Raw genomic sequence first — 25,123 nt, 5'->3', positions numbered from 1 at the left:
CGCGACGGACTGACAGAGCCGCCGACTGGACTGTCTACAACCGCTTGGACGCAAGAGCGCGCCGCCACGCCAACAAGCTATACCGCCGGCAGTGGGCTTCACTATGCCAAAGGATGGAGGAAGATGTCAGCTCGCGGAGGCTGTTTGACGCCCTGCGACGCATCACCGAACCACAGGCAAACCGTCAACCGTTGCCCGCCCTCGCAATCTCCAGCAGGCTCAGCTTTGAAGAGTTGGCAGAGCGGTTTGCCGATCGGTTCGCGCCGCCCAGCGCCGCAAACGCAGCTAACATAGCTGCTCCAGAGAGCCCCAGATGCGACACCAACCCCTCGCCCGTCGCCTCGGAAGGTCCATGTTGTGACGTCAGCCTGCAGATAAAACACGAGCACACTTCGTTGGCTGTCATCCCGCACTTATCACAAAAGTCATGTGACTAGCGCTTCTGTATATATTGCACTTTATCGGAATAAACGGGGAGTTCCCTTTATCACCGCCCTACGATGCGTGTCTGACATGGTGTCCGAAGTGGGGTGGCCGCTCCCGGAATAGACCGTCAGGGGCGTATGCAGTCCGACAGAGCGGACTTGCAAGTGGTGCAAGTCTTCACGGAAGGCACGGCAGCAACGAGCGTCCAGCAACGAGCAACAATGGCTGGGATAAAGCCTCCGCAGCCATTTGATTTCCACAACGCAGCAGACTGGCCCTCTTGGATTGAGGAATTCGAAGACTACAGCTTCGCATCCGGTCTCAGCGAGAAAACGGAAGAAATTCAAGTAAGAACCCTTCTTTACACAATGGGCCGGAAGGCAAGAGAGATTCTTCGCTCGTTAGCGGTAAAAGACGAAGACCTGAAGACTTTCAAGGTCGTAAAGGCAAAGTTTGAAGCCTATTTTGTTCACACGAAGAACACAGTGTATGAGAGCGCCCGTTTTAACCGACGTCGTCAACAGTCAGGAGAAACTGTAGACGAATTTGCAACCGACCTCCGCAAGTTAGCAGAGCGATGCGACTTCGATAACATGAAGGACCGTTTAATAAGGGATCGCTTTGTAGTTGGCCTTCTAGACGAAGCGCTGTCGGAAGAGCTTCAAATGGACCCTAAGCTAACATTGGCCACCGCACTAGCAAGGGCCCGAACAAGCGAAACAATAAAGCAGCAGCAAGCAGACTTGAAACAGCGGGAAGGTATTTACGAGCGCCGAAACATATGTTGCAGCGGTAAAGAACAAGAAAACAGAACAGAAGAGAGAATGGAATGCTACACTTGCGCGTCGCAAGAAGACCGCTTCTGTAAAAAACTGCACTTATTGCGCAGGTTCGATGCACCCGCGAACTAGTTGCCCAGCGAAGCAGCAAAAATGCTTTTACTGCCAGAAGCTAGGGCATTTCGAAAAGGCTTGTCGAATTAAAAACAGAGAAAGAAAACTTGACGGGGTAACGGCACCTGGCTGCCCAGATAACGACTACCCAGATAACGAGCACCAATTCCTAGGCACAGTTACACCGCGACAAAGCAAGTTGTCTGCGCACTTCGTGACGGTACAGATAAACGGCCATGAAGTAAATATGAAAGTCGATACTGGAGCAGAAGTCACGGTCGTGGGGGAAAATTTCCCAGGAATGCCAAGCTATCTTGAGAAAGCAGCAAATCTAAGGGGACCAAGTGACGCAGGCATTGACACGTGCGGAAAGTTTCAAGCCGAAATCGCATGGAAGGACAATCGCTGCGAGCAGACAGTGTATGTTGTAAAAAACTTGCACATGCCTTTACTAGGGCTACCTGCAATAAATGCCCTTGGGGTAGTTCGAGTTTTAGACGAACTAGAAACGTCCGACGAGGTCGCGAAACAGTACCCAGGGCTATTTCAAGGAATCGGATCTATAGCAGGAGAGCACACGATACGGTTGGCAGAAAATGCAATCCCCTACGCAGTGTCAACCCCGCGCAGGATTCCTATCCCGATGAAGCAAGCGGTTAAGGAGGAACTTGACAGGCTTGAGCGGGAAGGCCTGATTAGGAAGGTCGAGGATCCGACGGAATGGTGTGCGCCAATTGTGCCGGTATTGAAGCCATCCGGCTCAGTCAGGATTTGCTTCGACCTCACTCAACTAATTAACTTCGTAAGAAGAGAGCGCCTCCAATTGCCAACCGTAGAGCAGATCATGGGAAGCTTTCAGGAAGCCTCTGTGTTCTCGAAACTAGACGCAAGCTCGGGATTTTACCAAATCCAACTTGCGGAGTCGTGCAAACACTCACCACTTTCATAACACCATACGGCAGGTACTGCTATCGCAGACTACCGTTTGGTATAACCTCGGCACCAGAAGTTTTTCAGAGGAAGTTCACGCAAGTCTTGGAAGGATTAGAAGGTGTTTTGAACTACATGGACGATATTCTTGTGTTCGGCGCAAATAAGTCACAGCACGACTCTCGCTTACACAAGGTGCTCGGAAGACTACAGCGGGAAGGAGTGACGCTGAACAAAGAAAAATGCTGTTTTTCAGTGCAAGAAGTATCCTTCCTTGGCATGATTTTTGGCGCTGGTGGCGTGCGGCCGCATCCTGAAAAAGTACGGGCCATCACAGAATTTCCGAGGCCGCAGAACGTAACGGAAGTTCGCTCTCTTCTGGGAATGATGAACCATCTTGCTAGGTTTCTTCCAGATGCAGCGTCTATGAGCGCGCCTCTACGCAGCCTTCCGTGCAAGGACAATGAGTGGTCGTGGGGACCGCTACAGGAACAAGCGTTTTGCAAAATCAAGGAAACCATCAGCTCGGACAGGTGCCTCGCCATGTACCACCCTCTCTACGAGACAATAGTCTCGGCTGATGCTTCATCATATGGTCTTGGCGCTGTATTATTTCAGATCCAACCATCCGGGGAACGACGACCGGTTGCTTATGCCTCGAGATCGCTGACAAAGACGGAACAAAAATATTCTCAAATAGAGAAGGAGGCGTTAGCTCTGACGTGGGCAGCTGAACGATTCGACGAATTTTTAAGAGGTATGAAATTTTTGTTCGAAACAGATCACAAGCCTCTACTTCCGTTGCTCGGTCGTGATCTTCTGGACGCTATGCCGCCTCGCATCCAAAGATTCAGACTGCGCTTGATGAGGTACTGCTTCACACTAACGCACGTTCCCGGCAAAAGCATTGCGACAGCCGATACCTTATCAAGAGTACGAGCGAACGCTACTAACCATACTCTAGGCGCCTTGACAGACTCAGACTTATCTGCTTTCGTCGATGGAATCGTTCAGGGCCTACCGGCTACAGAAAGCATGCTTAATCTCATACGAGCTGAGCAACAAAAAGACCAGGAACGCTTGTCATTGATGAAAGCCTGCCACCACGGGTAGCCAAAAAAAGAAAGGTTCCCAGACGTTTTGAGGTAATTTTGGCCCGTCCGTGCTAACATTTCAGTTTGCAAGAACCTGTTGCTGAAAGATGCTCGCATTATTGTTCCGCGAAGTCTGCGGAAGGAAATGATCGAACGAATACACGAAGGGCACCAAGGTATCGTTCGCTGCAGAGCAAAAGCAAAAGAATCTGTTTGGTGGCCGGGGCTCAGCAAAGAGATAGCAAAAGCTGTAGCTGATTGCAATGTGTGTGCAAGTGAACGTGTTCAGTTCGCGGAACCAATGATTCCCTCGGAAACGACAGAGCTACCATGGCAAAAAGTCGGCGTGGACCTATTTGAAATAAAACGCGCCGTGTATCTTGTTGTTGTGGATTATCATTCCAGATATCCAGAGCTGGCCTTGCTGAAAAGCGATGCGTCATCAGAAGCGGTTATCAACCATCTGAAGAGTATCTTCGCCAGGCACGGCATCCCAAACACCGTGGTATCCGATAACGGACCACAATTTGTCTCGTTTGCTTTCAAGCATTTTTCAAGCGTGTACGGGTTCAAGCACGTCACAACTAGCCCGCTATTCCCGCAAGCCAACGGCGAAGCTGAGCGCATGGTAAGAACGATAAAGCTACTTTTGAAGAAAGCAGAGGACCCCTACATTTCTTTGCTGAACTACCGGAACTCGCCGGGTCCCACAGGTTACAGTCCAGCACAACTTTAGATGAGCCGTCGATTGCGCTCAAGAATACCTTGCGTTCAATCTCAGCTAAAACCCTGTGTTGTTAGCTCTTTGTGGCAGAAAATGGATGACGAATACAGAAACAGGCAGAAAAGATACTTTGACAAGCGTCATGCTGCCAGGTCTTTGCCCAGACTTTCTGCAGGAAATCGAGTGTGGCTGAAAGACAAGGGTGCTCCCGGAACTATCCTGCGGCCGTCCCAAACGCCACGGTCCTACTGGGTGGGGACCGAGAAAGGCGCCGTTCGCCGGAACAGACGCCATCTCCTCCCACTGCCAGAGACGGGAGACGATGACAGTGTTCCATCGGCGGTTCAACGGGATCACCATCAAGAAGAGATCGACGTAACACCGAAGCCACAAGTTCCCGAACTGCCCGCCAAATTACCGGCTACAACGCCAGGGAAGTATGCCGGTCACGAGAGCGAAACCACCGGACATCGGAGAACCACCCGCTGCGGTCGCATAATCAAGACGCCGAAACGACTTGGAGTTAATGATTAACTATGAACTGTGTTGTTGAGTTATTGTGAATGTACTTAGCTTGCAAAAAGGGAAAGATGTGACGTCAGCCTGCAGATAAAACACGAGCACACTTCGTTGGCTGTCATCCCGCACTTATCACAAAAGTCATGTGGCTAGAGCTTCTGTATATATTGCACTTCATTGGAATAAACAGGGCAGTTCCCTTTATCACCACCCTACGATGCGTGTCTGACACATGTGATGCGCCATTCACCGCGGCGGAACTGAACAATGCGCTGCAGCGCTGCCGGCACCGCTCGCCGCCCGGACCCGACGGGATGACATACCATATGCAGCGAAACCTGAATGCGCAGCGCAAAGACAGATCCTCCTGCAGCAGATCAACCTGGTGTGGGAACGCGGGGAGCTACCGGAATATTGGCGAACCGCGGTCGTTTGTCCCATCCGAAAGGCAAGGCGCCCACCTACGGAGCTGAGAGGATACCGGCCAGTGGGATTAACATCGGCGGCAGGTAAGCTCATGGCGCATATGGCGTTGCAGCGTCTGAACGAGCGGGCTGCGGAGCCTGATTTGTTTGACGAGCGGCAGACGGGTTTCCGTGGGATGCGGTGCACGGCTGATTCTATATCGGACGTTGTTACAGCGCTGGAGCATGTCAGGGCGGCAGGCCAGGTTGCGCTGCTGCTACTACTGGACGTCTCGGGCGCTTTTGACAACGTTCACCGCGCACCAATTCTCGCGGTGAATGAGGGGGCCGGTGTGAGCGGGCGCCTTTTGCAATACGTTCATGGCTTCCTGAGCGGGCGCACCATGCGCGTACGAGTAGGGGGTAAGCTCTCCAAGCCTCGCCCGATGGACATGGGCGTGCCGCAGGCCTTTGTCTTACAACCATTTCTGATTAATGTGGCCATGTCGGTGGTGCTGGCCTCCCTCTCCACGAGCAACCACACCATGGGTACATGTCCATATATGCAGACGACATAGCTCTATTGCGCCGGGCACCACCGGCCGAGGCGTTCCGCGTGCGGGGGTGCCTTCAGGGAGCCCTGACCGCAATCGATGCCAGCTTGCGCGGCCTTGGTCTGTCGCTGAGCGCGGAAAACTCGGTGGCCATGGCCTGCGTTTCCCGCTCGCGCGCGCACCTTGCGCCACTATCACTGGACAGGACTCCGATTCCTTGGCGTAAATCAGTGCGGTACCTTGGCCTGGACATCCACTGGCGCCTTTCCTTCCGCCCCGCGGCGACCAACGCCTGTCTGCAGATGAAGAGGATCACCGCCGCCGTGCACAAGCTCACCGCTCGAGGCCAGGACATCTCCCAGCAAGCCGCGCTGCGGCTATACAATGCCGCAGCTTTGGGGGCGATGCTCTATTCGCTGCCGCTCGTCACGGTGCGCAAGCCGTGCTAGAAAAAACTCGAGCTCCAGCACCGAAAGTCCCTGCGCGTGTGCCTAGGCCTGCCCAAAAACTCGCAGTGCGCCGCAACGTTGGCCGAGGCAGGAGCGTGGCCACTTGAGCTCCAAGCAGCGCGCAGGGCACTGAATCACATCGACCGGCTTCACCGCGCACCGGACGACGGCTCGCTGCTGCAGCGTATGCGCTCGCACCAGCGCTCACGAATGGGCGCGGCGCTGCTCGAGTATGAGCAATTGACACAAGGCCCACCTCACTACGACTCCTGCGCGCTCTGGTTCGCTGCCTCGGAGGTACATCGACAGATCGTCGGCATTACGGGAAAACGGAGCACACCCCTCTGTGCTGTGCAGCACCTGGCCAGAGCCGTCTTACACGAGGAGCTACAGGACCATCTCCTCGTGCACACCGACGGCTTAGTGGCCCGCGACAGCTGCTCCCTTGCAGCGGCGGCTACCATCCCCGCCCTGCGACTGCACAGCCAGCAGCACGAAACCTTCCTGGGCTCCTCACCACGGCGGAGCTGATGGGGACCCGGCTCGGGCTGGACCTGCTGCTCACCCTCGGCCCTCCGCCGCCCAGGAGTGCTCTTCTGTGCGACTCCCGCGCCGCCCTCAGCCGCCTGCAGTCTAACGGCCGCGGTACCCAACTAGTCGGGGAAATTCGCTCGCGCATCGAGCGCCTCGCGCAGAGAGGATGTGCGTGCGTGCGCAGTCACTGCGGCATCGCCGGCAAAGAAGCTGACGACCTCGCGACCGCTGCACACCAACTACGCAGAAGGTGAGCGCATCGACAGTATCACCAGCTGTCGCGCGCTTACACGGTCACAACGTGTAATGATCCTCCGCGCGTGCATTGGCTGCGTGTGGACCGGGGAACGGCGGGAGCTTCAAAGAATAGCGACGAGTGATGTGTGTGACGGATGTGGTGCAGTGGAAACACTAGAACACCTGCTCCTTCACTGTGCAGCGTTCGCCGATGCTCGTCGCGATATGCTCGCGGCCTATAAGGGCGCAGGACACACTACAGTTTCCATCATGAAGATATTGTGGCCGCAGGGCAGTGCGCGCACTCGTGATCGAACTTTGGTGAGCATCTGTGCATTCCTCAAGCACACGGGCTTGACGTCCCGTCTGTTTTCCGTCAAATAGTTACATGCAGTGACCGAACGCTCCGGGAGTATTACCTCGAACGATTAATAACTGGACGCCCCACTCCAGTTCTAGCCAACACAGTGCTGTGCGCCTGTGTTTTAATTCCTCGAAAACTAACTAATCACGCGCACAACCTGGACACATTACTTACTGTGTAAATAGTTTGTATATATTACTTCTCTCCCTCTCTTCCTGTCCCCTCACCTCTTTCATTTATTTCTCCATTCTGCCTGCTATCCTTTATTTCCGCTGCCCCAGCTCAGGTGCTTCTGTGTCGATGGCAGATGCCGGGGCTCGCAAAATTCTTTTCCTTCCTTTTTACTATTATTTTAATGAAAAAAAACCACTACCACCACTACAGCACCCCCTCCCTCACACACACACACACACACACGCACAGAAAGCCCGACCTTTGCACAACCCTTGTAGTCACATGTGGGGGACGCGGTCTTCACATGCAAGCAATTAGGCGAATTGAGGAAACAGCCGCATGGCGCTGCGAACCGTTTGGTGAGCTTTCGTTTCACATGCATCGCCATTGAGCGTTTTCCACTGCCGACAAAAAGTGCTTGAAATCGCTTTTGGTGGTCGGAAAACATTAAAGTGTTATATATAAGCATTATCTTGTCACTTATTCTCTTATTTCAAACATTAAAAAGTGTAATACATACACATTATCTACCCGCCGCAGTGGCTCAGTGGATAGGGCGCTCGGCTACTGATCCGGAGCTCCCTGGTTTGAACTCGACCGCGGCCGCTGCGTTTTTATGTAAGCAAAACGCTAAGGCGCCCGTGTGCTGTGCGATGTCAATGCACGTTAAAGAAACCCTGGTGGTCGTAATTATGTCAGAGACGTCCACTACGGCACCTCTCTTCGCTTCTTTCACCGTCATCTTTATGCTTTACCTTATAACGGCGCGCTTCAGGTATCCAACGAGAATTTTGAGACACTGCGGCATTTCCTTTCCTCAAAAAAAAACTATTTTCATTTTTATCAATGTAAGCATTGAATACCAATTACCATAATTTCTTTTTAAAACAAAATTTCTTACATGCGTGTTACAAACGCTGGTGCCGTGGCAACGCCGGGCTGTCTAGTTCAAAAACGGTGCTCCCACCGCGAAGGATTTCCACTCGAGAAAGGCTGCATGATCTGTGGAGGCGGGATTAAATTGGCTGTTGGGGAAAGGAAAGTGGGCAGTATCTCATAACTCGGCTGAAACTTTATGCGCGCCAAAAGGGAAGGGATAAAGGAGGGACTGAGAGAAGAAATACGGACCGCAGTGGAGGGCTCCGGAATATATAATTTAGACAACCTGGTGATATGTAGCGTGCATTAACGTAGCAGACCACACGGGCGCCTAATTATGGCACTTGATCTGAAAGGCGCTTTTGACAACGTTTCTCACGACGCCATCTTGAAAGAGCTCAACGCCCTCGATTGCGGACCCAAGACCTTCAACTACATCAAAAACTTTCTCAGCAACCGCACGGCCACGATTGGCATGGGAGATGTCTGCTCCGGCAGACACCCAACAAAGGCACTCCCCAAGGCTCTATCATCTCTCCTCTCCTCTTCAATATAGCTATGATCGGCGTGGCAAAAGCACTCGAGGCTATTGAAGGCATCGGCTATACTATCTACGCTGATGATATTACCATCTGGTCCACCTGCGGTTCCCTTGCCGACAAAGAAAACACCCTACAAGAGGCAGTCAATTGCGTAGAAAGACAAGCAGCAAATTGCGGCCTCCGCTGCGCACCCGACAAATCCGAAATTATCCGCATTCAGGGCTATGCCTACAAATCTCCCGGCGACATCGAGGTTTACCTCGAAGGCACGAGAATAAAGGAAGTCCCTCTTATCCGCATCCTGGGCCTTTGGCTTCAGAGCGACAGGAAAGCCAACCACACGTTACAGCGTCTCCGGACAACTGCCCTCCAGATCTCCCGCATGATTCGGCGCATCACTCGCAACCGAAAAGGCATGAGAGAGGAGGATACAATTCGACTGATACAGGCTCTAGTTATGAGCCGCCTGTCATATGGTCTCCCATAACTACCACTTCTGGGGAATGAGCGAGACAAAGCAGATGCCATCATCCGTACCGCCTACAAACATGCGTTAGGCCTCCCGATGTACACGGCCAACTGCCACCTCGAGTACCTGGGACTGACCAACACAATAGAAGAAATTCGAGAAGCCGTCCTAGCATCGCAAAAGGAACGCCTCCTCACCACCAAAACTGGACGCGCAAACTTGGAAAGAGTGGGTTCCCCGGCTGACATACGCGCCGTCCAGGACAACCGAGACCTACCCTCAACTCTGCGAACTCGCGTGTATGTAGCTCCACTCCCGAAGAACATGCACTCGGACTCACAAAAGGGACGACGAAAGGCGCGAGTGGACTATCTGCGCCGCACACATCGCCAGGCACAAAATGCTGTATACGTGGACGCAGCCACGTACCCCGATTCAACAAACGCGGTGGCGGTCGTCTTGGACACCAATTTCAAGGAAATCGCCAGCGCCTCCCTACGAAACTGCTCTGCCACAGTAGCAGAAACTGCTGCAATTGCCCTCGCAATCCAGCACGGCGATGCTACGGGAAATGAGTTAAAAATTATTACCGACTCCCAGTCCGCGTGTCGCCTCTTCCTCTCTGGCAGACTTCCACACTCCGTCGCTCCCATTCTGACAACCCCACAAGTTCAAAATTCCACATGCAAGCACCAAATCACTTGGACTCCTGGGCACGAGGGGCTCGAGGGAAACGAGGCCGCGGACAGTCTAGCTCGAGGATATACTAACCGAGGGACTAACCTCCCCGACCTCACCCCTCTACGTACGGCGAGCGCCTCCTCCTTCTCCGAACACAAAGACAAGTCTATCCCCCACCACACCGTAAGCTAACGGCGGCAGAGGCGAGGGAATGGCGACAACTACAGACGAACACCTTTCCTAACCTACACAAGTACCACATCATCTTCCCCGACAAATATAACAGCAACTGCCCCTGGTGTGGCGGAATTCAAACAACATATCATGTAACATGGGGCTGCTCCGGTCCCAAGCCCCCCGAACTAGACAAACATCACTCCTAGGAACAGTGGGAGTCTGCCCTGCTCAGCTCTGACTTGGAGACGCAGCGAAAGCTGATATCCCAAGCAAGAGCAACTGCGGTGGACATTGGGGTCCTGAAATAAGGACTCCACCTAAAATCTGTATTTTCGCCTCTCTATCCTACCTTTTTGCAATAAATGTTTTCTACTACTACTACTACTACTACACACCGGCGCCTTTGTGTTCCGCCGCCATCGAAACGCGGCCGCCACGATATTGTGATATTTTTTTGACAACAGAGAGGAAGTGACGTCGCTCAGACAGGCCGGAAGAAACCCGGAGCCATGAACTATAAAAACGCCGGCGATGTCGTCTTTGGCGATATCAGAAGCGTTTGTTGAGGGGTCCTGAGAGGTGTGCGCCAAACTAGCTTCACTCGCCTTGCGCGTCTCAGGACGGGTGTGCCTTCTCGGAGTAGTCTTCCACGTTTGTCTCAGTCGGCCACTGTTGGACCATCGGCGAGGCGTTCGGAAAGCCAAAGCTGCTCAGCACCTATAAGGTAAGACGAAAGCTGACCGTGCAGAGCGAGCCGCAGTTTTGCGTTTGTCATCCGCTAGCGCCGTTAGCTCGCAGACTGCTCTGCGTCTCCCGACAGTTGCAGAGGGACGCTTCAACATGTCGGTCAGGACAGATCGTTTGAAGAGTGATCCATTCTTTTTAACCATCGGCGAGGTGTTCGGAAAGTCACAGCCCGTCTGCACCTCCGAGGTAAGAGAAACGCTGACCGTGCAGAGCGCGCAGCAGTCTTGCGTTTAAGTCAGCCGCTAGCCCCGTGACGTTCGCTGACTGCTCTGCGTTTCCCGACAGTTGCCGAGGGACGCTTCAACCTCTCGGTCAGGACAGATCGTTTGAAGAGTGGTTCATTTCTTTTGACAATAGCCGAGGTGTTCGGAAAGCCACAGCCCACCTGCACCTCCGAGGTAAGACAAACGCTGACCGTGCAGAGCGCGCAGCAGTTTTGGTTTAAGTCAGCCGCTAGCCCCGTGACGTTCGCTGACTGCTCTGGGCCTCCCGACAGTTGCAGAGGGACGCATCAACCTGTCGATCGGGACGGATTGCTTGAAGAGTGATCGTCTCCTGAGCGCCCCTGTGCAAACCTGCAGTGACAACATGGCGGCGAAAGCCATCGTAGCCGACCACGAGGGAGACGTTAACCATTATAGCCGACTCACTTCTGTGATGCAGGAAGAAGTGTGTGAAGCGTTGAAACAGGGCCCACCGGAGCAGGTTCTGGTCGAGGCCTTCTCTATGGCTGTCACTCGACGTGACATAGCCACGCTATGTGAAGGCAAGGGGCTTAACGATAATATTGTGAACTTTTACCTGGCCATGACCGCGGAACGCTCCAAGAGGCGAGGCGGTCCGCCCGTGTACGCGTTCAGTACATTTTTCTTCGCCCAGCTGCATCGCTGTGGACCGCACGGCGTGAAAACTGGAAGTGCCGACCTCTTCGCTTACGACATTCTACTGGTGCCCGTGCACTCTGAGGACCCCTCCCACTGGTGTCTCGCCGTGGTGGATTTCCACACACCCGAGATAGTCATCTACGACAGCCTGGGTCCGCGCGATGAGCACGCCAACATCATCGACGCGTTGGCTGACTACCTGGAAAAGGTGAGCCACTGGGGTGACTGCGACCTGGACTGGAGCGGCTGGTATTTTTACCCACGTATTGCGCCGCTCCAGAACAACTCCTTCGACTGTGGCGTCTTCCTGTGTCAGTACGCAAGGGCCTCACCCGGGACGCGCCGAATTTCTTCGAGGAGAACCACATGCAGACCTTCCGCGGTCGTCTAGTGTACGAGATTTAACAACGCAGGCTCCTTTCATGGTGAAACCTGCTTATAACAACATGCCTCGGTTCAAGCGTCCGTGCATCCAGTATATGTATTTAGTTTGATTATACGCATGTAGCTTAAGTGCAGTTAATTTATGTGATTTTGTGTAATTGCTGTTATTGAGGTTCGCGCCATTGTTGATTTTTCTTCATATCTACTGCCCCTGGTTATAAATTCTGTATATTTCAGCGCGTGTGTAACCACTTCCCGGTGCACTAGCGTTCGTCTTTTTTGGATTTTCATGTCGATAGTGGGCAATTAGTTTCCATCACTGCCGATTGCTGAGTGTGCATTGGGTGATGGTAGAAACGTTATTGGAAGAGACGGAAATGGTTGGGGCGATGACGGTGCAGCGGAGGGCTCGGACATAATTTCGACCGCCTGGCGTTCAACTTGCACTGACACCGCCCACTAAGCGAAAATTTTTCCTTCGCCGTAGTGAATATCCGGTTCTCATTCTTGTAAACATTTTATTATCGTCTGTTTGAATATTACGTTCAGATTTCTTATGCCTATTGCTAATTTGTAATAATTTCTTCATTGATTTGCTACCGCGCTGATCAGTGTTCAGTTCTACGTTTTTCATACGTTTTGTGTGTTGACAGTGCTTATGTAATTAATTTTTAATGATTGTTAGATCTGTTTTGCTCTGAAAAATTTGACAATTGTATTCTTCGCAATACGTTTCCATTGATACCAATAAAACTCCAGTTTGGTTATAGATTGTGCGAGAATTCTTGGTCACACCTCGGAGTTTGCGTATATTCGAATGTGTACAAACCTCATCTGTCGTTAAAGTTCGGTTGCTTGACAATGAGTGATAATATTTCATTTTGTATCTTATTTGTTTTCCAATAAGTTTTATACTTTAGTTTGGATAATTAATTTTTTTTACAATTTTTATGTCGCCTGTCAGTACGGATGCGGCGGAAATTCCAACTTTTGCACATGCGAGGTTGTGCAAACAAGATGAGCTCTCCAGCCTTTTTGAAGGGTTTCTCTACAGCCCGATTTAAATTGGTTAGCGCTCTTTTGACATCTTAAGCACTAAAGACATCTGTGGCATTGGTTCATTGGATTTACTCCGCATATGAATCAAGCGACATAGTTTATATATTGTCGGCCTATCGATTACGTGGGACCGTTTTTTTATTTGCCTAGCCTTCCTCACTATTACTATGGTGTAATGAGGAGGTGATGGAGAAAGGCGGATTGCGGTAACTGTCTCGCCATAAGTGTAGACCTGAGCAGTAAGACACTCTCTTAAATTGTGAACAAAGGTAAGTCCGAAACCCGGGTGGTGACAACCTGCATTCGCGAAGAGTCATAATTTGAAAACCTTGTTTGCCAGCGTCACACTAGTCCCTGCTCCACAGCAACAAGCAATCCGCCTGGCGGAAGAAACCACGGGGAATAAAGACCTCTTTTCCTGCTTCTAATCGCGGACAAGGCTCCCGTCACCCAGGCCTGCGCGCCGGGGGCGAGGAGTAGGGGCCCTCCTTATCTGGTGCAAAATAAAGTTGGTATCATCATCATCGTCATCTGAAGCTCAGATTGCTCACTGCCGCATGGAAGGAGGACCGACCGATGGTAAGGAAGCGAAATAATTTCAGAAAAAAAACTTAAAAATGCTGCCCTTTCTCGTCAAGAGTGAAAGAAAAGGCTGCAATATTGGTTTTGTTCGGAGCAATTGGTGCCGTAATTGTCTCATTTATACGCGGGTGGACACGGGAACCGCGTCGTTCTTAAGAGAAAGGGAAAAGACGGATTGAAAGATATAGAGAAAGAGGTACCGTAGTGAAGGGCTCCGGAATACCTTCGAGCATCTGGAGATCATTAGCATGAACATCACACAGCACACGGGCGCCGTTGTGTTTCGCTTTCGCCTCCGTCGAAACGGGGCCGCTGCCGTCGGGTTCGAACACGGATACTCCGACTCAGTAGGCCAGCGCCTTAATCACTGAGCCATCGCGGCGGTAGGTTTTTGTCGGCAAAGTGGAAAACATACCCTCGAAGGCACTGAGATAGAGCGATCAGCAACTAATCATGAAAGGCTCTCTCAGGCGCAGGCGCCTTATGCTGCGTAAAACAGTGACCGTAAGCACACGCTTTTTTCGCACGCTTCCATGGTGTACTTTTTCAGAAACAAACCGCATAACTTGTTGTATGGTGCCGCAATGAATACGAGCGATTAAAAATAGCATGCAGTGAAATATGCACTCCGTTGCGCTCGATGTGTCCATAGACCGTATCGCCACCAGGTTCTGAGAACATGAAGCGCCAGCAAGAGTGCACTGTGGGCGGTCGGACGACAGCTTATGCGCGTTTCTCGCATGCTCAGTGGTACGCTTTCATCCTTCTTACTTCAAGACAAGAAAAACTCTCGCATTCATAGCCGAAAGATACTCAGCAGCACCAGTCGCAGAGCCTCAGTGGGTAGAGCGCTCGGCTACTGTTCCGGATCGATGGAAACAACTTTTATTTGAAAAAAATGAAAGAAAAAATCTTCCAGGGTGGTCTCCTACAGGTCCAGGAGTCTACGGGCTTGTGCTTGACATAAGACCCGATCCACCAGCCATTTCTGGCCGGCGGGCTGAGCGGTCCGTAAAGCAGCCTCCCAGGAAGAATGAGTGGGATTGGGGATGGGGGCACTCCCTGTGGGAAAGATCATTCCCAAAGGTAGTGAGAAAGTGTGGATCTGGGCACGCCACAGGTGTTACAATGAGGAGGAAAGGTGGAGTGAAAGCATGAGAGACGGTAGGGTGAAATAAAGCAGCCCGTCTGTAATTGTCGCCATGTGGCGCTGGATAAGGGCGACAAAGTATTGTGGGGTGGTGGTAATGTCAAGCGATGAGTATGTAGAATGCCGTGATTTGATGATATGTATAAAGGACCGATGGGGCCTCTTGCGTACGGTTGGATGCTTGATCGTCCGGGGTCCGGGAGGAGAGTTCTCGGGCCAGCGCATGAACGCGCTAATTACCGCTGGGGGGGGGCGGGGGGGGCGGGGGGGGGAGGTGACAGCTGTGCGTATTAGGATGTCTGTCTGTTGTGTTTGGCGCTGAGTATGTGGTATGGGAGGCGGTATGTAATGCGGCTGATGATTAATGCATTTGTCATATTGAGGGTCTCGCGTTCAGACAGCCCATCATTGCGTGCTGCCACCCACTTGATTAGTGCAGCCACCTGTTTGGTCTGCCTTTGCAAGAGCTGAAGGGTGCTGGTAGCATCGAGTGTGTTGTTAATGAGAAGGCCGAGAATTTCAACTGAGACACAATGGGCACTGGATTCCCGTACATGTGCAGTTCAATTGGAGGGGGGGGTCACTGTGCAGGGGTTTCAGCTGCAAGAGTTCCGATTTATTTGGAGAGCAACGGAGGCCTGTGTTTGCTAAGTGGGTGGTGGTGATGTCTATGGCAGATTGCAGGATATTCTGGGCTGTTCCAATGGATGCTCCCATTGTCGAGGTTATATCATCTGCGTATATGGCCGTGTGGAGCCCTGCGATAGCAGCAAGGGCCTTTGATAGTGGCGCTAGGGCAATATTAAAAAGTAAAGGTAATACAACCGCCCCTTGTGGGGTTCCCCTGTTAGGCAGGGGAAAAGGCTGGGAGGCGACATCCCCAAAATAAAGTTTTGCCGTGCGTCCCTGAAGAAAGGCCCGAACATATTGCCATATGCGGGTTCTACAGCCGGTGGTAGCTAATATCGTCAGGATACGGTCATGGCTTATAGTGTCGAAAGCCTTATGAATTTCCAAGGCAAGTATGGCTCGCGTAGCGGCTGTACGGCGCTTGGTGTAAAAGAGAGACTCTTGAAGGGCGAGAAGTACGTCTTGCGCAGAGATCTTTGGATGGAGTACCCGGGTTGAAACCCGACCGCGGGGCCAGCGTTTTGATGGAGGCGAAAGGCTCAGGCGCGTTGTACTGTGCGATGTCTGTGCACGTTAAATATTCCTATGCGGTTGAAATTATTCCGGAGCCCTCCACTACGACACCTCTTTCTTCCTTTCTTCTCTTAGTCCCTACTTACCCCTTCTCTTACGGCGCGGTTCAGGTGACAGCCGAGACGTGAGACAGATACTGCGCCATTTCCTTTCACAAAAAGTTATTTTCAATGAATCTCAGCGCACTTTTTCCGGAGGGTACCGATGGACGCCGGGCTTGCTTAGAAGCAGCGGGTGCTCCCGCACAGATAGGCCAGCATGATGGCTAGCCGCCGGACTCCCTCCCGCATATCATCCATCCTGCAGTGTAATGTGCGCTCACTTGCGGCGCGGTACGCCGAAATGAGAGTTCGCATCGCACAGGATTTGTCGGAAGTTGTCCTGCTGCAGGAGACGTACGTACGTTCACATGACGGGGAGCCCCAGATGCGGCTACCTGGCTTCATTGGCTACCACTCAGCCGCCACGTGCGAGGAGCCCAGCTCTGCCGCAGTGCCCTGCTGTGACACATCTCACCGCCCCAGGAAATCAAGGTGTGCGATATACGTGCGGCAGGATGTCCAGCACACCCTCATCGGCGGCTAATCTGACGCCCAGGAGTGTGTGGTGGTGACAGTGCGCGTCGGTGGTGTTCACACGTCGGAGGCCAGTCTTTATGTGCGTAGAGCTGTCGCGTGGAACGCGCTGTTTTCATGCTGTGTCTTCGTGCTGTGCCCCGCGCCAAATCATCTGTGGTAATTTTAACGCCCACCATAGTGCGTGGGGCAGTGCGCGCCACTCCTCGCGTGGAGACGACCTGCACGACGCAGCAACGCAGCTGGGACTCACCCCCTTGAACACCGGCGAGCCCACCTTTCGACGACGCGGAACAACCGGCTCCTGCATCGACGTTGCCTTCGCATCGAAAGGCATCGAGGCGACATGGCGCCAATCACCATCTCTCTGGGGCTCAGATCATTACTCCACCATAATCGAACCCACTGCAGTTGGAGGCGCGCCCCAAACTTGCCTACTCCAATTACCAACTGGAGTGCGTTCAGGCGGGCGGTCGACGAGGCGGCGGCCACTGGCGCAGATTTCTTTTCAAGTCTAGTCCGAAGCGCTCTCGCAGCCACCCAACGAGCAGAGGTAAGGGCAGGGCAGCCCACACCTGATATGAAGCTGCTCAATCTGCGAGAGAAGAGAGATCGCGCAGAGCGACGGGTGCGACGGACTGACAGATCCGCCGACTGGACTGTCTACAACAGCTGGACGCAGCAGCGCGCCGCCACGCCAACAAGCTATACCGCCGGCAGTGGGCTTCACTATGCCAAAGGATGGAGGAAGATAGCTCGCGGAAGCTGCTTGACACCCTGCGACGCATCACCGAACCACAGGCAAACCGTCAACCGTTGCCCGCCCTCGCAATCTTCCGCAGGCTCAGCTTTGAAGAGTTGCCAGAGCGGTTTGCCGATCGGTTCGCGCCGCCCAGCGCCGCAAACGCAGCTAACATAGCTGCTCCAGAGAGCCCCAGATGCGACACCAATCCCTCGCCCGTCGCCTCGGAAGGTCCATGTGATGCGCCGTACACCACGGCGGAACTGAACAATGCGCTGCAGCGCTGCCGCCACCGCTCGCCGCCCGGACCCGACGGGATGACATACCATATGCAGCGAAACCTGAATGCGCAGCGCAAAGACAGATCCTCCTGCAGCAGATCAACCTGGTGTGGGAACGCGGGGAGCTACCGGAATATTGGCGAACCGCGGTCGTTTGTCCCATCCGAAAGGCAAGGCGCCCACCTACGGAGCTGAGAGGATACCGGCCAGTGGGATTAACTACGGCGACAGGTAAGCTCATGGAGCATATGGCGTTGCAGCGTCTGAACGAGCGGGCTGCGGAGGCTGATTTGTTTGACGAGGGGCAGACGGGTTTCCGTGGGATGCGGTGCACGGCTGATTCTATATCGGACGTTGTTACAGCGCTGGAGCATCCCAGGGCGGCAGGCCAGGTTGCGCTGCTGCTACTACTGGACGTCTCGGGCGCTTTTGACAACGTTCACAGCGCACCAATTCTCGCGGTGATTGAGGGGGCCGGTGTGAGCGGGCGCCTTTTTCAATAAGTTCATGGCTTCCTGAGCGGGCGCACCATGCGCGTACGAGTAGGGGGTAAGCTCTCCAAGCCTCGCCCGATGGACATGGGCGTGCCGCAGGACTTTGTCTTATCACCATTTCTGTTTAATGTGGCCATGTCGGTGGCGCCAGCCTCCCTCTCCACGAGCAACCACGCCATGTGTACATGTCCATATATGCAGATGACATAGCTCTGTTGTGCCGGAGACCACCGGGCGAGGCGTTCTGCTTGCGGGGGTGCCTTCAGGGAGCCCTGACCGCAATCGATGCCAGCTTGCGCGGCTTTGGTCTGTCGCTGAGCTCGGAAAAATCGGTGGCCATGGCCTGCGTTTCACGCTCGCGCGCGCACCTTGCGCCACTATCACTGGACAGGACTCCGATCCCTTGGCGTAAATCAGTGCGGTACCTTGGCCTGGACATCGACTGGCGCCTTTCCTTCCGCCCCGCGGGGACCAAGGCCCGTCTGCAGATGAAGAGGATCACCGCCGCCGTGCACAAGCTCACCGCTCGAGGCCAGGACATCTCCCAGCAAGCCGCGCTGCGGCTATACAATGCCGCAGCTTTGGGGGCGATGCTCTATTCGCTGCCGCTCGTCACGGTGCGCAAGCCGTGCTAGAAAAAACTCGAGCTCCAGCACCGAAAGTCCCTGCGCGTGTGCCTAGGCCTGCCCAAAAACTCGCAGTGCGCCGCAACGTTGGCCGAGGCAGGAGCGTGGCCACTTGAGCTCCAAGCAGCGCGCAGGGCACGGAATCACATCGACCGGCTTCACCGCGCACCGGACGACGGCTCGCTGCTGCAGCGTATGCGCCCACACCAGCGCTCACGAATGGGCGCGGCGCTGCTCGAGTATGAGCAGTTGACACAAGGCCCACCCCACTACGACTCCTGCGCGCTCTGGCTTGCTGCCTCGGAGGTACATCGAGAGATCGTCGGCATTACGGGAAAACGGAGCACACCCCTCTGTGCTGTGCAGCACCTGGCCAGAGCCGTCTTACACGAGGAGCTCCAGGACCATCTCCTCGTGCACACCGACGACTCAGCGGCCCGCGACAGCTGCTCCCTTGCATCGGCGGCTACCATCCCCGCCCTGCGACTGCACAGCCAGCAACACGAAACCTTCCTGGGCTCCTCACCACGGCGAAGCTGATGGTGATCCGGCTCGGGCTGGACCTGCTGCTCACCCTCGGCCCTCCGCCGCCCAGGAGTGCTCTGCTGTGCGACTCCCGCGCCGCCCTCAGCCGCCTGCAGTCTAACGGCCGCGGTACCCCACTAGTCCGGGAAATTCGCTCGCGCATCGAGCGCCTCGCGCAGAGAGGATGTGCGTGCGTGCGCCGTCACTGCGGCATCGCCGGCAAAGAAGCTGACGACCTCGCGACCGCTGCACACCAACTACGCAGGAGGTGAGCGCATCGACAGTATCACCAGCTGTCGCGCGCTTACACGGTCACAACGTGTAATGATCCTCCGCGCGTGCGGTGGCTGCGTGTGGACCGGGGAACGGCGGGAGCTTCACGGAATCGCGACGAGTGATGTGTCTGACGGATGTGGTGCAGTGGAAACATTAGAACACCTGCTCCTTCACTGTGCAGCGTTCGCCGATGCTCGTCGCGATATGCTCGCGGCCTATAGGGCGCAGGGCACACTACTAGACTCCATCAAGAAGATATTGTGGCCGCAGGGCAGTGCGCGCACTCGTGATCGAACTTTGGTGAGCCTCTGTGCATTCCTCGAGCACACGGGCTTGACGTCCGGTCTGTTCTCCGTCAAGTAGTTACATGCAGTGACCGAACGCTCCGGGAGTATTACCTCGAACGATTAATAACTGGACGCCCCACTCCAGTTCTAGCCAACACAGTGCTGTGCGCCTGTGTTTTAATTCCTCTAAAACTAACTAATCACGCGCACATCCTGGACACATTTCTTACTGTGTAAATAGTTTGTATATATTACTTCTCTCCCTCTCTTCCTGTCCCCTCACCTCTTTCATTAAATTTCTCCATTCTGCCTGCTATCCTTTATTTCCGCTGCCCCAGCTCAGGTGCTTCAGTATCGATGGCAGATGACGGGGCTAGGAAAATTCTTTTCCTTCCTTTTTACTATTATTTTAATGAAAAAAACCACTACCACCACTACAGCACCCCCTCCCTCACACAAACACACACACGCACAGAAAGCCCGACCTTTGCACAACCCTTGTAGTCACATGTGGGGGACGCGGTCTTCATATGCAAGCAATTAGGCGAATTGAGGAAACAGCCGCATGGCGCTGCGAACCGTTTGGTGAGCTTCCGTTTCACATGCATCGCCATTGAGCGTTTTCCACTGCCGACAAAAAGTGCTTGAAATCGCTTTTGGTGGTCGGAAAACATTAAAAAGCGTTATATATACGCATTATCTTGTCACTTATTCTCTTATTTCAAACAGTAAAAAGTGTAATACATATTATCTACCCGCCGCTGTCTCAGTGGTTAGGGCGCTGGGCTACAGATCTGGAGTTCCCGGGTTCGAACTCGACCGCGGCAGCTGCGTTTTTATGTAGGCAAAACGATAAGGCGCCCGTGTGCTGTGCGATGTTAGTGCACGATAAAGATCTCCAGGTGGTCGAAATTATTATGGAGCCCTCCACTACGGTACCTCTTTCTTCCTTTCTTCTTTCACTTCCTCCTGTATCCCTTCTCTTAAGGCAGGGATCAGGTGTCCACCAACATGAGACAGATACAGCGCCATTTCCTTTCCCCCAAAACCAATTAATATTATTAATTATGATACACATTACCTTGTCACATATTCTCATATTTCATTTAAATAATTATAAATCTTGTTTTAAGCATCTTATATATATATATATATATATATATATATATATATATATATATATATATATATATATATATATATATATATATATATATATATATATCAGAATAAAAATAATGCTTATATATTGCTATCTTTAATGTTTGTAGAACACAAAAAACCGGTTTGAAGCACATATCTTTTGCCATACATTGCCAACGCAAAGGCGGCCGTGTGCCGGGCAATGTCCGTGCACGTTAAAGATCCCCTGGTGGTCGAAATTATGTCAGAGACCTCCACTACGGCACCTCTTTCTTCGCTTCTTTCACCGTCTTCTTTATGCTTTTACTTTACGGCGCGCTTCTGGTATCTACCGAGAATACTGAGACAGTTAATGCGGCATTTCCTTCCTTAAAAAAAAAATATTCTTCCGAGGTAAGACGAACGCTGACCGTGCAGAGCGAGCAGCAGAATTGCATTTAAGTCAGCCGCTAGCACCGTACCGTTCGCTGACTCCTCTGGGTCTCCCGACAGTTACAGAGGGACGCTTCAAACTGCCGATCAGGACGGATTGTTTGAAAAGTGACCCAGGTTTGACCATCGGCGGGCTGTTCGGAAAGCCACAGCCCATCTGCACTTCCAAGGTAAGACGAACGCTGACCGTGCAGAGCAAGTAGCAGTCTTGCGTTTACTTCGGACGCTAGCCCCGTTACGTTAGCTGACTGCTCTGGGTCTCCCGACAGTTGCAGAAGGACGCTTCACACTGCCCTTCAGGACGGATTTTTCGAAGAGTGATCCAGTCTGTTTGGCCATCGATGAGGTGTTCGGAAAACCACAGCGCGTCTTCACCTCCAAGATAACACGAACGCTGACTGTCCAGAGCGAGCAGCAGTCTTGCATTAAGTCAGACGCTAGCCCCGTGGCATTCGCTTACCGATCTTGGTCTCCCGACATTTGCAGAGGGACGCTTCAAAGTGTCGTTCAGGACGGATTGTTTGAAGAGTGATCCAGTCTGACTATCGGCGAGGTGTTAGAAAAGCCACAGCCAGTCTGCCCCTCCTAGGTAAGACGAACGCTTACCGTGCAGAGCGAGCAGCAGTCTTGCATTTAAGTCAGCCGCTTGCACCGTGACGTTCGCTGACTACTCTGGGTCTCCCGACAGTTGCAGAGGGACGCTTCAAACTGCCGTTCAGGACGCATTGTTTGAAGAGTGATCCAGTCTGATCATCAGCGAGGTGTTCGGAAAGCCACAGCCAGACTGCCCCTCCGCGGTAAGACGAACGCTGACTGTGCAGAGCGAGCAGCAGCCTTGCTTTTACGTCAGACGCTAGTCCGTGACGTTCGCTGACTGCTCTGGGTCTCCCGACAGTTGCAGAGGGACGCTGCAATCTGCCGTTCAGGACGGATTTTTTGAAGTGTTCCAGTCTGTTTGACCATCGGCGAGGTGTTCGGAAAGCCACAGCCAGTCTGCCCCTCCGAGGTAAGACGAACGCTGGCCGTGCAAAGCGACCAGCAGTCTTGCTTTAAGTCAGACGCTAGCCCCGTGGCATTCGTTTACCGTTCTTGGTCTCCCGACAGTTGCAGAGGTACTGTGCAGTTCGCTTACCTTTCCGCGAACTTGTTGGTCTTGTGCTCGCAAGGAAGGCCGCTCCAGTGGGGTCGGAAGCCGCCAACAAAGGGACCCGTCCCGGCCTCCCCTGCTTGCGGTGGACGTCCTCGGCCACTCCGCGCCGTCACAGGCATAGCCCGTCTTAAGAAGCCTAACCATGTGCAGCTGTCGACATGTGTTCGTTGTCAAGGGGTTGACGAGGTTTCGGGAACGCACGAGATACGGCTGAGTATTAGCCGAGTGACCGGAAACCCACTATTCCCGTAACGACTGTCTTCTTCTCTTGCGCTGTGTTCTGTAAACAACTTTAGAGATCGTCTTGGCGGCATATGTTTGTCGTGTGTGCGAAAGAGGTAGGAGAGTGGTAACGGCTGGGCCGTGGGAGAGGGTGGTCGCGTTTGTGCTGTTTGTGTATTTTATTGCAACCTCTCCTTTCCCAAATATTTAATCAGCACTCTTTCCTCAATCTGTGATTAGTTGTTTTCCTTTCCCTGACCACTGATTGGTGAGGTGTGTCGCTTGTAATCTTATTGGTGGCTGACCCCGCTAAGGGCGGAGACAGGGTTTATAAACAAGCACGCTGGGTTTAACGATGGCTGAATTCGTCTGATCAACGGTTTAGTCATGTTCATCGTTTTCTCCTTGCTTTGCTTTTTCTTGTTTTATTTGTGTAGTAAATAAATAGTTAACCTTCTCCTTTCTTCGAGTAACGTGAATGTTTGCGAGTTGAAACAACCGGGTCATCCAGAAACCCCGATTTCATCATTAACAAGATGTTTCTTCTCATCGCCACCTGAAGGGGAAAACTCAACTGGGATGCTTCAAACTGCCCTTCAGGACGGATTATTTGAAAAGTGATCCAGTCTCCTGAGCGCCCCTGTGCAAACCTGCAGTGACAAAATGGAGGCGATAACCACCGTAGCCAACTTCTAGGGAGACGTCAACCATTGTAGCCGACTCACTTCTGCCATGCAGAAAGTGTCTGAAGCGTTGAAGCGGGGCCCACGGAAGCAGGTTCTGGTCGAGGCCTTCTCTATGGCTGTCACTCGACGTGACATAGCCACGCTGAGAAGACAAGTCGCTTAATGACAATATCGTGAACTTTTACCTGGCTATGATCTCGGTACGCTCCAAAAGGCGAGGCGGTCCGCCCGCGTACGCGTTCAGTACATTTTTCTTCTCCAAGCTGCATCGCTGTGGACCTGACGGCGTGAAACGCTGGACGCATGGTGCCGACCTCTTCGCTTACGACATTCTACTGGTGTTCGTGCAATCTGAGGACACCTCCCACTGGTGTCTCGCCGTGGTGGATTTCCGCACGCCCGAGATGGTCATCTACGACAGCCTGGGTCCGCGCGATGAGCATGCCAACATCATCGACACGTTGGCTGACTGCCTGGAAAAGGTGAGGCACAGGCGTGACTGCGACCTGGACTGGAGCGGCTGGTATTTTTACCCACGTAATGTGCAGCTCCAGAAGAACACCTTCGAGTGTCGCGTTTTCCTGTGGCAGTACGCCGAGTGCCTCACCCGGGACGCGCCGATTTTGTTCGAGGAGAACCACATGCAGAACTTCCGCGGTCGTATTGTGTACGAGATTTTACACCACAGGCTCCTTCCATGGTGAACTCTACTTGTATCAACATGCATCTGTTCTAGCGTCCGTGCATTAGGTATGTTTGCATGTCGGTAGTACGCATGCAGCTTGAGTGCGTTTTTTTATGTGATCTGGTCTAATTTTTCTTATTGGTCGTTTCGCGCCATTCTTGGTTGTTTTTGATATCTACTGCCCCTGCATATGCATTCTGTATATTTCAGTGCGTGTTTAACCGCTCGGCGGGGCACTTGTGTTTGTGCTTGTTGGTTTTTAATGTCGATAGTGTGCAATTGGTTTTGATTACTGCCGATATTTGAATGTGTATAGCGTGCTGGTAGAAACTTTATTTCAAGAGACGGAAATGGGGGGGGGGGGGCGGCATAGCCGAGGTCTCCGACATAATTTCCACCGCCTGGTTTTCAATTCGTGCAGACAACTGCACACCACGCGAGTATTGTTCGATCGCCATAGTGATTATCCGTTTATGTTTCTTGTGAATAGTTTCCCGTTTGTTTCCGATTACGTTCGATTCATGGTTTTTGGCAATTTGTAATGATTTCCTCGATGATATGCGACCGCTCTACTCAGTGTTGAGTTCCACGCATTGCATACGTTTTGTGTGTTGACAGTGTGTATTTAACTTTATTCCGGTTGGTTGTTAGATATGTTGTGCTGTGAATGATTGACTGGTATTGTATGATTCGCGATTTGAGACCTTGGCTTATTTATTGTGGTTTTTTTTCAATCCGTTTGCATTGTGAAGCGCAAATAAAGCCCACGTTTGGTTACAGATTGTGCGAAGATCCTCGGTCACCCGTCGCAGCTTGCGTATATTCGAATGTGGGCAAACCAAATCCGTCGTCGAGCGCCGGTCGCTTGTCTGTACTCAGGGGCCGATGTCAGGAGGTGCGACTTCGCACTCATGTATGATTGAGTACCAGTGACTAATAG

At 52.8% G+C, this 25,123-nt stretch overlaps 1 pseudogene; it reads left to right on the top strand.

The window, feature by feature from the left end:
* Window positions 1-501: 501 nt before the first annotated feature.
* On the top strand, window positions 502-24,202 carry LOC144123765 (uncharacterized; annotated as a pseudogene).
* The last annotated feature ends 921 nt before the right edge of the window (window positions 24,203-25,123 follow it).

This window comes from Amblyomma americanum, chromosome 3, assembly GCF_052857255.1.
Source record: "Amblyomma americanum isolate KBUSLIRL-KWMA chromosome 3, ASM5285725v1, whole genome shotgun sequence".
Classification (NCBI taxonomy): domain Eukaryota; kingdom Metazoa; phylum Arthropoda; class Arachnida; order Ixodida; family Ixodidae; genus Amblyomma; species Amblyomma americanum.
Note: the sequence above shows the minus strand (reverse complement) of the source record. Positions and strands in the feature narration are given on the sequence as shown.